A 15,281-nucleotide genomic window follows, 5' to 3' on the forward strand; every position below is an offset into this window, starting at 1 on the left:
AGGTCCTTTAAGAATAAAATCTAAGGATAAATGTTTTTTTCTTTTTAAGTTTCAGTTGTATAAATATACATTCACAAAAGTAATGATAGGAGAAATTGACTGTTTTTAACCATTTTGTATAATAAATGCCAGTTCTGGTATAAAGTTTCCTTCCCTTATTGTTTTGTTTAGAAGGTTAAAATCATGTTATCATAATATGTTTGAAATGTTACCACAAGATATATACATATACAACAAACGCAACAGTAGCCTTAAATGTACCTGTTTCATAATACGAATCTGACAAATCTTCCATAATATGTCATTTATCCATATTTAAAGACAGTAACATCTGCACTTCTCTGTGAATAACAGCATTAATACACAATTTAAAAGATAGTTGGGAATAATAATTTTTTTTTTTTTACCTTTTTCAAAGAAGTCTTTTATAGATGAAAATACAGTAAAACAGCTATTATAGTGAAACATTAATACAATTTAAAAGAACTCTTCTATTTAAATGTATTTCAAAATATAACGGTTCCCAAAAAAATATTATGAGTATACATAATATAGTAATTTACTCAAAGTCGATACCAATAAATATATTGTTTTCTTAAAAATTGTTAACCAGGCCGCTATGCGCGTCTCGTCCAGTCCAGTAGGTGGCAGTGACTGATATTTTGTTCCTTTATCTCTGCAGGAACTTTTGCGCGAGTAAGACGGATGCCGAGTTGAACGACAACATGCTGCGTTTTAGAACAATGAGTTTCTTATTAAACATGCGAACATTTTACTCTTAATCATTTACCTCGCTTAATATACAGAGCTGTTGTTTGCATTTTGTGATTGAGGTGGTTAGTTACGTGTAACATTTTATTTAAACATAAAGTGCTCTGTCTTTTACTCTAGTAAAACTTCACCGCAGCTTATTTTAAGTCGTTGTTGTAGTTTTAATCATAAAGAACGGGAGCTCAGACAGTCATGTCAGGGACAGGTGAGTTGGACTCGCTGGAATCCAGTCCTGCTTCTCCCCATCAGTCCAGTGCTCTGAGTGAAAGGACCCTGACACCAGAAGAGCTGGATAAACTCAGGACTGACCCGCGTTTAGTGTCGGACTTTAGCCAGCAGAAACTCGAAAGGGATGCTCAGAAAAACTGGGACTTGTTTTTATAAAAGAAACACGACGAACTTTTTTTCAAAGACAGGCACTGGACTACCAGAGAGTTTGAAGAACTGAAAAAGTGCAGAGAGGTCAGAGAGATATGCATGCATGTGCTGTAACATGTTTGAGTTTGTGTAGATGATTGTAACGTACATCTATTCTCTCAGTCTCAGGGGCAGAAGCTGGTGTTATTGGAGGCTGGCTGTGGGGTTGGAAACTGTATTTTCCCTCTTCTGGAAGAGGATCTCAGTATCTTCATTTAGGCTTGTGACTTTCTCCACGAGCTGTTGAGTTTGTGAAGGTAAAAGTAACCAAGTTGTGTTTTTTCCTCATACACATCTGGTCAATTTTTTTTCCAATTTTATAATGTTGCACATTTATGTAAGCTAATTGTTTACGTGCATGATTATTCGTTATGATTGCAGCAAAATGCCTTGTATTGCACAGAGCGATGCCTTGCGTTTCAGTGTGACCTCACTAAAGATGATCTCCAGGCCACCATACAAGTGGAGACAGTGGATGTAGCCACATTGATATTTGTTCTGTCTGCAATTCATCCTGACAAGATGCAGAAAGCCCTGGAGCAGATCTATAAGGTACTACTGTTCACATGTTGTAAGACTGAAACTATCACAGTGCATCAACATTTTGCTTAACACATGTAACTTAAAACTGAAAGTGATTTTTTCATGTATTTTTGCATCTTTGTGTTATGAAGTAATTATATCTTTTCGAAACCACTGACAGGTATTAAGACCAGGAGGTATTGTCCTCTTCAGAGACTATGGTCTTTATGATCATGCCATGTTGAGGTTTAAGTCGGGCAATAAGCTGGGCGACAACTTCTATGTAAGACAGGATGGAACCCGTTCCTTTTTCTTCTCAAGAGGTCAGTGTAGCATTTCTTAATCATCTGTTTTACTGCATTGAAGTTAATGTTTTGTTTCTAATGTTTGTTTTCCATCTGTTCTTCTCATAGAGTACTTGGCTGGTTTGTTCCAACAGGCAGGATTTGAGACTCTAGTGAACGAGTATGTGTTGAGAGAACTGTAAATAAAAAAGAGGTCTGTGTGTTCCCAGAGTGTTCCTGCAGAGTAAATTTCTCAAACCTGTCCCATCATTATCACCAGCATAAATAAGTCACAATTGTTTTGTAAAATGTGTGTTTTTCAAGGTGTCATGCATTTCATTTATTGTATTTCAGATAAATACAATGTTCAATTGCATGTTTTTTTGTACTTAATGAAACTTATCTCTTAATGAAATAATGTACTTATCTCTTTAATGAAATAAAATCTATATATTTTTCAGTTGTTTGGTGGATTTATTCATTTCAGGACTGAGAATAAAACATGGTGTGCTGGACACTTTCAATGTTTATTGTAGGGTACGTTATTGTAGACGATTGGCCGATGAATTATTAAAAAAATAATGCGGCCACGACTCGAAGCGGATGTGCATTTATTTTTCTAATAATTCAACGACCCAGAGTCAATTATTCCGCTTATACTACGGTTACCACACCTCAAGACATCGATCAGATGATATATTAGTAGGGAACTGGCATAAAGTTCGCTTGACGTTGGACATTCGATATTCGCAAATCTAGGGACCATCTCTAAATGTTACATGCGAAACTACTATACACTTCTCTAACGTCAATAGCATGCAAGGAGAATGACTAACAGTCATCAAAACAACTGTTTAACTGTTCATCCATGTGTCACTATAATGCACACCTTTTATACTTTTTTGATATATTATTAAAAATAAACTGTAAATCATATGGAAAACAAGTGCTACTTTTCATTAGCTGAATAAGACTTAAACACAATTTTAAAGCTCAATAGCATTTGAACAGAATGAACTCACATTCATCAAACATACTGTAAAGTGTTCATCTAGGTGTCAGCTATAGTGCACACCATTCATATTTTTCATAATTATTCAAATAAGCTGTAAATCATATGTAAAATATTGCTAATTTCATTACCGAATGGGCCTCAAATGTAAAATATGCCATAATTTGAAGCTCAATAGCGTTTTGAAGACCAGAATGACTCACATTCATAAAACATACTGTAAAGTGTTCATCTAGGTGTCAGCTATAAATGCACAGCTTTCATATTTTTCAAACATTTATAACACAAGTTATAAAAAATAATTCAATGGACGAATGCGGAGAATAGTTTCTGTGCCGAAATAATTTTTTTTTTCGATCGTGCATCTAATGACTTAGACGTGGTGGAACTCCTTATATGAGCATTTCTCTCGGAAGAGCGCGCCCGCGCACGCGTCGACCAGAGGAGAGCGAGACCCCTCCGCGCTTCATCGGAATCGTCGACAGCGCTAGATTGGTTCTAGAATGTGATGGAAAGTTTTACCGTGTCGGTTTCCCAAACAACCCCGCGTTACACGAATAGTGGATGCAGTTTGTTTTTTTCTAGGGCAAGCAACGGAGTGTAAGCAAGTGCGTGTGTTTTTATCAATGTTTTTTATAAACAAGGCCCAGGTCGACGCTGGATATGCACATGGTGTTGCTAATTAAAAGATGGAGCGGTCCCAGGGATAAAATACCCCATTCATGTAAGTACAACTGCATCAGATTTATGTCCTTTTTGTTGGAAATCCGCACATAAGTAAATATATGTTCATGAAAACAACACGAACTCAGTATTCTAAGCTTCCGCCCACTGCTCGCCCCCAGGACCACGCTTTTTCCCGGGTGAGAGAATCGTAAGAGCTGTATTTTTCTTTTATAAATATGATAAACTAAAGACTTTTTGGAGATATGAGATGCAGTACTACTCTCTATAGGTACTCAAGATTAACCACGAGATTAGGTGAAACTGTGTTATTTTATGTACCCTTTAATCCTTCTACACACTGCACGATTTTTAGCAATTCCTATAAGATCATTGCTGGTCACACTGTGCAACATGGATCTAATAAACTTGGGTACGACATGCTATGTAGACTGTACGATGATGACTCGTAGGCTACGAACGCACGAAGAATAAAAACGTCATTGGCAATGCGCTAGTGGTAAACAAAAAGAGCAATGAATGAATCACACTTTTCACATTTTAGTTTTTATATGTGTTGGAAAAAAAGGGAAGCCGGCGAAAGAGGGAGGAATAAGCTAAACTTGAGTAAGCCTTTTAATGTTTTCGCGCCGTGTCCGCATTTTACTGATTGGTCATAATCGTGGGTCGCGTTACTGCAAACACCTGTGCAATGTACATGCTGAATTTTCTGACACTGCCAGAAAATTATCGTACGCTATCTTTGGGTCACAATACTGTGACAACGACCGTCTTTGAACCTCTCTCACGGACGACATAGGACCACACGAATGGGAGCCACGATGTGTTTCACGATGCCAATCTTTCCTCTGGGACAGCCAAAAATCGTGGAGTATGTCTCGGTTTGTGTGTGGTTTTGTGTATTTTTGATATTTTGGAGCCCCCTGCCGTTAAGTTTGTGAAAAATCACAGTTGGAAATAGAGCTATAGTAATTACTGATTTATTTGATTTGATTTATTTTATTTTTTGCTGCTTTCGTGTTTTGAAATAATAATATTTTATTTTAAATAGAAAAATAAGTACACCTTTTAAAACAATACAATAGCAAACGAATACATTCATTTTAAATGCACATTTAATATTGTCACCCCCATCCGCCACAAGAAGTTGAAATATTTATAATGTCGTTTAATACTACAATAAAACCCTCTCAAAAGACAAATGTAGTGTGCTTATTTTCTTCTGCGCAAGCTGCACTATTACCAAATTACATTAACCAGTTTATTTCTACGTTATATATATTTATTCCTTTCTGGGGGGTTTTTTTATCTTCTTCTACTACTTTTTATTGTTGAAGAAAGTTTTTCTCCTCTAAAAAAATATAGGTATTTAAGGTTGTCGTGGCCCGAGGTGGTTAAGGCGATGGACTAGAAATCCATTGGGGTCGTCACCGCGCAGGTTTCGAATCCTGCCGACAACGAATCGTTTTCCGTTCTGGAACTTAAATCAACCAGCAAACCGGAAGTGTTAGGTCAGCTTCCATAGCACGGTAATATTTTGTTTAACAGGGCAGTAAAGTTGTATTTTGTAGAATTTGACTAGTTATATTACGCATTTTCTGACAGGATAGCAAAGAAATGATCCACGCGTTTTTCTATGGTAACAAACGTCTTGATGAAGTCGAATCAAAGTTTTGTTGCAGCACCAACATCATCCAAACAATCAACTCAAATCAATAAAATAAAAATCAGCAAATCCTCATCAAAACAAACAACCAAACGCATTAAAACCAACGGACCAAAACTGTGTGACCCCAACGAGGACAAGACACAGTCCGAGGTACGTTAATAAGCTAGCGAGATGAGCACCCGAGCTAACGCAGCTACAAACTAACTGTTACTGCAGATAATATAAAACTAACGTTAAACCTTTTACGTATACAGTCATAGCCACACACTTTTGATACAAATAATGTGTTACCAGCCTGACTGAAATGCTAAAAGGTTTACCATGAGGTTAACAAAACAGCCTCACATGGTGATAATGTAATAACATGATCTCCAAGACCTCAGCAAAACTATAACGTTTCGACTTATTTTTACGGTTTCCAGAAAACAAGGATACAAAAAAAGCTCGAGATGACTGTGATATTGACGCTATGCTGCAGGAAATACTGGATTATGTATTATCAGCCCCACCAGACGCACGTAAGCCAAATAACGCGACAAAACCTTAATGATCATTGAAAACAAAGTAAACATACTTTTTCCCGTTTAATACGCCATTTTGTTGTTTGCAGTGCGTCTCAAGCATCTGTAAAATCTCTCATGATAGAACTAACAGGAAGTCCATTGCAGCAAAGACTTTCCAGAAGTGATGCATGTTCTCAGACAATGTCCAAGAGAGTAGTTTTTTAGTTTTCATACAGAAGAGAGCATCAAACAAAGTTTTTACAGGAGAAAGGGAGCCTTTTAAACACGGAACACCTAGTGTCAAGATTCAAGGTGTTTGTTTACTGATTAACATTCACCTTTTTCTCAAACAGATGTTGTCCTGTGTTTCTTGGTGGACAGTTCTGTACCATCACGGTATTGGAACCAGCGTTTCACAAAGGTGAAAATTACATCAGAATCATATCTTGCATGGACTTACAGGCCACATGCATATTTTAAGAATTTTCTAATGAGGGCTCAATATTAACAACCACTATCACAATACATATTTCTCGCATTGATATTGTATGATAGATTTTACTTAGACATGTGCAAAATGTATTCTGAATGTAGTCTGTAACAAGAATTGTCTGGTTTTTGAAGGGCCTGCAACCGTTTAAAGATGCACATCTTGCGATTTCAGTGTAATCATGTTGAAGATCAGGGATATGGGACTCTTCTTGTGACTATTTATTTTTCAGGTAAGGTATCAGGAGGGGGCATCAGCATTGATCCATGTGTCCCCACTGTAGCAGATGCAGCAGTTTGCTCATTCATTATCAATTCATTTATATTCTTAGACTGCCACAGGCAGGCTGGTTTTTGCACAGCATGGCATTTAATGATATCGTTTGTTGAAGTCATCATAATTGCCCTCTTACAGATAAGCTTTATTAAAGTTTGCACATGCGGATAAAGAAACACTTTTTTTTTTGGACAAGCGTTCAACAACACGCAACACGCCCATCTTTTAGCATGAACCCTTTTTTTTCCTCCGGACTGCGTCATTTCCTTATTATCTTCAACAGTGTCTTGCAGGCGTACTCACTCACTTTTGCATCAAACAGACAGTGAATCATTCGAAACCATGTCTTTTATGTTTTTTATCTTCCGTATTTAGGCCGTGGTACACTTCGCTGCACGCTCAGACACAGCCGAGCTCTTAAGTTGAAGGGTCTTTGTGTTTTAATGACGTTCAAGCTTGCAACTTTAATTAGGAGAGAATGTGATTGGAATTTGTCAATGAAGCTTTAGAAACTTGAACTTGAGGCTTCCCCTTTTTAAACAGGTTTCTGAACTCTGTAATGCTGTTTTGAATCATGTGATCATTAGTTCTTCAGATGATTGGTTCTTGCATTTAAGATTCAGATTTGTTGTTGTGATTGTTACTTATAATTTTTCATATTATCTTTTTATTATTATTGTTACTTATAATTTTTCATATTATTATTATTTTTAGGATACTTTGTGAACTACAAGTACAGAAATTACAAAGCTTCTCTTCTGTCCCCTGCTTTAGGAATAACATGCCGGACCATCACAAACGAAAAGTACCAAACTGAGAAAGGAAAAGGATGGGCGTGCGTACGCCTGTCCGTGTAGCTGGCACTCAGCCATGTCGCTCTCTGACCTGAGGGAACACCGCAGCTTAAGTGGGTTGTGTGGCAAACACCAAAGTATGAGCCGAGTCTGCAACAGCTCTCCTCTGAAATCTTAGCTGTGTCCACCAGCAAGTGTTGCATGCTCCTCCTCCTCACAAAAGAGAATGCTGGCCATTTTCAAAATTTGCTTTGTGGCAGTGTGGAGCTGGATAACAAAAATAAGTTGTTAGTTGAATAAGAGTTTTTGTTTTTTGTGTGACGTAATGTGAGTCTCTTTGACGTGGACGCTACATTCTCCCTTAGAATGATGAAAGCACTGTGGCTGTGTTTTATATTATGAAGACTCTATTTGTTTTGAAAAATGAAAGGCTTTTAACATATTCAAATATTCTAAAGTACACATGCAAATGTTTAGATATTTTGCACTGTTGGAAATTAAAAAAGAATGAGATTGGATGTTAATAATAGAATGGTTGTTTTATAGTTTTTATTATAAAATAGACAACGTAAAAAAAAAATCTGTTCGTCCCAGAATATTACTTAAGAAACACTCAGGGATTGCGCAAGGGCCCGTCTGTGTGGTTGTACATTCCATGGTTTTCAGGGACGTGATGTTTTGTGAACTGTCTGTCCTAAATAATAAATGCACATCATTATCCACAGAATAAATATAACAAGAATTAAAAGAATAATTTGTGTTTTTGAAGGTTTTACAACCTGCTTCGAAAAATCTTTTGCAGGTTGTCATATTGATTTCACCAGGTTTCAGGTTCATCATAGTCGTTCTCCTGAAGATGCAGCAGAATGGTCCTCTGTCTCTTTTGTAGGTGGTACATTAACATATGATGCCTCTGATGCTGTGCTGCTGTTATCTGTTTCTAAAATTAAAAAAATAAATAAGTCAGTTTTGTGTTTTACTTGCAAATAAATACTGCTTGCTTCAAGGTTCAGGTTTGCTGTACAAAAGATCCAGGTTCAAAGGAGTTGGAGGATTTCAGAAAAGAAGCTTACTGAGGTCGAAGAAGTAGTGTCACATTAAGGGTTAAGTACAAGAGGTACCTTGACTGAGGTTTCTAGGTACATGATGGTCCCCGTAACCATCAGTACTTTCTGTCATCTGTGCAATGTGGGGATTCTGAAAAGACATCTCAGGAAGTGATGGGCTTTCCTCACCTTCCAAAAACAAGAGAGACAAATTTTAGTTACGTTTTTAGATATTTCCTTGAAAAATAGTATTTGATCAAAAATACAATAAGAACAGTAATAATGTGAAATATTGCAATTTAAAAAAAACTTTATACATTTTAAAATATAGTTTAAAAGATCCTCCAGAAATTATTGCTAATTTGCTGCATTTTTGGAAAACAAATGCATATTTTTTTCAGCATTTTATTTAAACAAATATTTTTTGTACCATAATGTTTTTTACTCTCGCAATAAATAAATTGTAGCATTTTGCTGCATAATAAAAATTACGGTTAACGCATTGCTGCCATACACTGTTTTTTTTTTTTTTTTCAATTATGTCAATTATTTAATGTAACTGTAATTAATAAAAGCTGTTCGTTTTAACATCTTTTTCCTCATCAAAACAATTATATAGATATGTACGTGTTTTTATATTTATATATAGCATATATATATATGTATGTATATATATACACACACATACATAGCTTTTTGTTTCTTAAAAAAAATTAAAACAATTAACATTGAACCTACAAAAAAAAAAATGTTTTTAAAGACAAACGTCCTCATTATTCTGAGAAAAAAATGTCATTAAAACGGCATAAACACTCTTCATTATTATGACACTAATTGGGTGGACAAAAAAAAAAACACAAATTGTATTATTAAATAAGTCTTGCTAAGCACCCAAACTTTAGTGGTGCGAGTACTGTATTTAACCTGGAAATATTGAAAATGCATTTATAACAAGAAACGTAACAACAAAATGGAAGAAGGCAATATTAAAGATTCTGCACCATCACTGGGTCACTAATCAAACTAGAGATTTTTCCATTAAACTTCTCACCTTGTTCTGCTGGTGATATAATTATGAATATTTGGCAATTAAATTAGAAAAATGTACTTGAATGGTCTTAAAAAACATAAACAATGGCATTTATATACTGTAATATACTATTGTTTTATATACTATACTAGTATACTATATAACTGTGTGAGATTTGTACTCTATTCATTTATTAAGCTTGTTTTCTTAAAAAAAAACACCATCTTCTTTATTTCTGTTTTAATTCTATCTATCTATTCCTATTCTTTTATTTATATATATACCATTAACAAAAGCAAAACAGGCCATCTACACTAGCTACTCGCTCTCTTTTCTTTCTATTTTTTTTCTTTCTTTTATTCTATATAATTTAAAAAATCCTTGCTACGTGTACTACGTTAAGCTTACTGAGACGTGTTTACAGCACTTGCATATCATTGCTCTTTTGTTGATTTTGCATTGTTTTCCAAAGCGTCTGCTAAATGACGAAATGTTAATGTATCTATATATACTGTACATTTCATTCAATAGCCCGATATAATGGTGGAAGGCGTTTTGCATCAATCTCTATGTTCTGATACAGCTCTTCTGGATGAAAGTTACTGTCTGACAGTCATTCCCATCCTCTGCCAAGCACAAAATAATTCACACACATATCCTTATCAAAATACACGGTTGTCAATACTAAGTAACATTGTTAAGGATCCAGTAAGGTACCCTTGACTGTGGTTACAGGTGCATGAGAAAGCCGCTGTAACCAGCAGTGCTTCCTGCTCATCTGAAGTGCTGTGGGGTTGTCTGTAGATGACTTCTCAGGAAGTGGATGGGGCTTTCCTTCGTCTTCTATGAAGAAAACAGATACATGAGATTACCTTACAGAATCAATCCTCAGAATGATTCACTGAAATACCCTTCAAGAGCCTCAATATTAATGGATTTTTGTGAACCTACCACACTGGAGACTGTTTGTCCATGTCGATCTCTGTGTTTTGGACTAGCCCACTTCTCCCAGAAGCTATGTACTGTCCTGAATCATTCACATCCACCGCTCAAGTTAAAGAGAATTCATAAATCCGAAATTTTAATTATCCCTAGACTACAAGTATACTGTTCTAGGGACCTTAAAGGTGGAAGAAGTTTGTACAATCTGGGAATTTGATCAAGAGGTTTACAAATCAAGAGCTTTACCTTGAACTGTCAAAGATTTGTGAGCGTGTCATCATAAGATAGGGGTGCCCATGGGTGACTTTTTCATGCACCTAAGTTGGTCTTTCCTCAACCTTTATTACCAGGAAAAAAGATGAAATATCAGGTGGAATGACACCTAAACCTAACACAATGTTTCTCCCTCTGGATTAAAATTAAATTTCCACCTGCCATTGTATGAATTTTATTTTTTACATAACGTGACATGAAATGTGTTGTCCGTGTGGGTCAATCTCTGTGTTTTTGATAGAAAACTCGCCAGAAGATGTACTGCTTGAATCATAGCACATATCCACCCGCTGAAGTACAAAAGAGAATATCAGAAAATCGTGAAAGTTATTTCCCTAACCACAAGATACTGTTTTACTTTAAAGGTGACAGGGTACCTGCACGGATGTTATAGCGGGAGTTAAGTGAGGGAATGAGGGCAATGTCTATGATAACATCATTAAACTGTAAATGATGAAAAGTATAGAAGCATGATTTACAGTTCCAGACCCACCATTTTCACAAAGAACAAAACCAATTAACATCGGCTAAACTGTCACCATTGGAGTTCAGCCTTTAAACCATTTTTAAGGAAAGAATGGATGACAAAACTATCAACTAGTGTATATTACATAACTTAAACAATAATTGTATTAATTGGCACAGATACTAAATCATAGTTTACTCTCTTAATTTTTTTTTTTATTTTTTTTTTGTCAATCCACCAGTTCACATGTATAACATTTTGCAGTAGCGATTTTTGTGCCCACACAAAAAAAAAAAGGGGAATAACAGTCTATTGTCTTTTCAATTAGTCCTGAACAAGAAACAGCCAGACGTATGTTAGTGAAGATGACAAATTCTTTCCTCTGCCAGCAGGATGTTGGCACTTTCGGAATGGACAGAGAATATAATGCAATAGTTTTCCCAGCGTGCAGCCTGCAGTACACCAAGAAGCAGCTGACTTTGTAAATGTGACAGCGATCAGCTTTGTTTTTCTTAGTTTACGTCATTGACATAGAAGACATACCGCAATTCTTTGCTTACTTGTAGACGGTCCCCAATATTTAAGACGGATCCTATGAATATCGAAGTTAAGAAGTATCTTGTAAGTGAGTGTAACATTTACAAGAACTTTTTACATGGCCTTAAATTTGAAATACGAACACATGTAATTTAAGACTTTTTAAGGACTCTGGGGGAAACAACCTGACGGTTAGGAAAAAGCTTTTTAACAATGCGTGGGGATACAATAGTCAATCATCGATGTTTATCATTTACCTTGCGCTTGTATGAGGGCTTTGAATAAGTGAATGGTCCACCCGTATAAAGACAATGGGGAGCACAAATTGTGACTTTGCATGCGTCAATAAGATGAGTCTTGTCGTTGTCACCTTCCCAGTTATGGGGAGAAAAGAAAGAAAATCAAAGGGATAAGGTAGACTAACAGACCAGAATGGAACAACAGTCTCTGTGGATTAATCCAATTAATCCAATGTAGTGATTTATTTTTAACAATTATGGTGACATGAAATAACAGGTATACTGTCTGATGTAAGACAGCTCTCTGTGTTTTGATAGAACTCGCCCAGAAGATGTAACTGCTTGAATCATTTACATCTAGCTTCTAGAGGCACACGAGGGTTCATTAAATCTGGAACTCATCAGACTTACATAAAAATGCAATTATCCAAAATGCAGTTTCTTACGCAGAAAAAGATCAAAGAATTAAGAAGATCAAAATCGGACACGTTTCATCAAAGGTAAATCCAGTGCTATAGACTTTATTGATCAGGTCCAGGGGTGTTATATTGATCACCATAATACTCAAGAGTGTCAGTGGGAAACTTTTCTTGAATGGCCTTATAAGGAAACAAATTTATTCCTATGTATTGTATATATATTCAACATTAACACTAATCGTAATTGTCGTCGATACCCGTTACAATAAGGTTCCAATTTGTTAACACCATTAGTTAACAATGACCACTGAACAAGCAAAAAAATAACATTTAAAGGCATTTATTCAGATTCATTGTTCATTTGAAGGCAAGATTTCTTTATATAGCACCTTTAACATACAAAAGGTAATTCAAAGTGCCTGTACCTTCAAAGGCAGTACAAATAATCCCAACAATAGAAACAAGGCAATGTCTGTCGTTATTGCTCATTGTAATGCAGTGAGACTAAAAATAGACTGGTAAACCATTACGTGTAAAGTGTTATCTACATGTTCATATGTATCGTTTATCAATATTATGGACAATACACATCTGGCTAGATTGTTATGGCGTAATCAAATAAAGGTAATCATCATGATAGAATGACCCCAAAATATGCTTTACAGTTTGTGCATACGGGTGACATGGGAATGTTGTCACGTGGCGGTCTAGATACCGGTTAGGTGTATTGATTAGAACTCTCCATAAGAAGAGTACTGTCTCTTGTATCTCATTTCTATATACGGCGAATTAAAACAGGGTCAAAGGAAAAGAATGTTATACAGTTCAAATGTATTTCACACATCATTTATAACTTACGAGTTGAAACAAATACTTACGTCATGTGAAATACTGCGTAACGTGTGCCCGTGGGTGTCAGGAGCTCACAAAAAGATAGTGGTGTCGAAGTGGGCTGTATCACTTGCATAACCAAAACAAAATAAAATTTCCATTGAACGTTTTTCTTTTGATTAAGAACAATCAATCGGCAAGTGTAAAAATTATCCCATGCAATTTTACTTATGTTGTTTGTGCATACGCTGACCTGTTTGGAAGGCTGTCCCTGTTGATTTCCACATTGTGTAACGGACGTCTTTTCTATAGCGCATTTACCGTCGGACATCATTCACATTCTCAAACATACCGACAGACAGAGATCATGGCACAATTTACAACGTGGTTTCTCACAGGAAGGGACCGAAGTTACAAAAGTAATTATAGATAACACTAGTGCAAGAAACCATTAGAACTTCGTGTAACAAGATATATCATCATATGTCCATAATGTTAAATACTAGTGTATTATTTGAATGCTGTACACTACTTCAAAGAAGTTTGAAAGCGCGATAAGAGAATCTTTATTCAGCCAGAAAAGTGTAAAAAGAACTCTAAACGTTTAAAAAAATATAACATTGTTGTCAAGAAACCAAAATGTTGCAAAAGAAAACACAAGCATCAGTTGCCAAATAAATTATTAAGCAGCACAACTGTACTTTTACGCCTAAGAATAATAAGAAAGTTTATCTGAAAGCATCAAGTTAGCATATGAGAAGATTTGTGAAGGATGTGTCCGTGACACTAAAGAACTGATGGAGATAGGGAAGAAGATACTGAAAAAACAAGTGACAGCCACTGTTGAGGGGCCGATACACGAACTAATTTAACATGTAAAAAAGAGAAAAAGACACATTAGGTGTAAAATTGCAATGATTGTCACCATCATTCGGTTTGTGTCGTATTGTATTTGTATCAAATAAATATACGTCTTGGTGGAGCATAAGACACTTAATTTCAAAAGACAAAACATCTTATCACCACTCTAACATTTTGAATGGTCACTAGTGCCTCACTGACATTTTTGTTCTTCTTTCACACCCTTATCTTACAAACCTTGCTTTAAACTTTCATAAGGGAGATGTCAAAAAGCTGAATAATTGTGTGTTCAACGATTTGGCAGTGTGTGGGTTCCTGAAAGCACTCTCTCTAATGTAGATGAGTTTAAATTTAATTTGAATAAAAGATTAAAAGGAAACTATTTTTACTCCCACGCACTCACTGACTCGGTTTTATGCAAAAAATGGCAAATAAAACCAAAACTAAGTATATTGTTTTGTGTTAAAGTCGACTCTTTCTATCATGTGTGGAAAGTTAAATAAGGACTAATTATATCTATTTTAGCTGATATCTTGTGGGCGATCCTGCAATAGCTGTGTTGTCTGCTATAACCAGCATACTTTGATGAGTTTAGCAGTCTTTGCGGTCGACTGCTGTTGTGGGGTCATGTTCCTGCATAGTCGCTTGAAATCAGTGGTAGCTGTCTGAGTTGTGAGTGGGAGGGAGTCGATTGCTTCTCTTGGCTAACATCTGCGGCCAATTGTTTGAGATCATTCTCGGGCCAGTACTCTCTGAGGAGTGAAAAAAAAAGCATTGTCGAAAAATTTAAAGTTTGACCATTACAGAAATGACCAAAAAAACAGATCATCACTAAAGTTAGACAAGACATACTCTTTTAGCATTTTATGTATCGCATTATAATGCAGCCCCAGTAACTTAATTAAAATGAATCACTTATTTCAACAATAAATTTAAAAAAAAATATGTAGTGTAATTATAGTAAATAATTTCATATTACTAATATTCATAATAATAACTAGAACCCTACAATTACAACATACTGTGAAATAAAATACAAACAAAAAAGGGTTTGTAAATTCCATATCACAGCAGGACACATTCTGTGAAACACACACAGGAATCTTTGTGACGATAGCTCACCACCCCATTTTAAGCACTACGCCATCACACTATAATATACTAATAAATAAAAACCCTACCAACAAACACAGAAGATCAGTGAGGACATAAGTT

The 15,281-nt window shown here is 35.7% G+C and overlaps 1 non-coding gene and 1 pseudogene across 1 annotated transcript; both read left to right on the plus strand.

Annotated features, from left to right (window-relative positions):
* The first annotated feature begins 655 nt into the window (after positions 1-655).
* LOC122140101 lies at positions 656-2,206 on the plus strand (annotated as a pseudogene).
* Positions 2,207-5,064: 2,858 nt separating this feature from the next.
* Positions 5,065-5,150, plus strand: trnas-aga. The gene has a single exon. It is a non-coding gene; the product is annotated as a tRNA-Ser (tRNA).
* Positions 5,151-15,281: the final 10,131 nt, after the last annotated feature.

The sequence above is a fragment of the Cyprinus carpio genome, chromosome B16, assembly GCF_018340385.1.
Source record: "Cyprinus carpio isolate SPL01 chromosome B16, ASM1834038v1, whole genome shotgun sequence".
NCBI classification, from domain to species: Eukaryota; Metazoa; Chordata; class Actinopteri; order Cypriniformes; family Cyprinidae; genus Cyprinus; species Cyprinus carpio.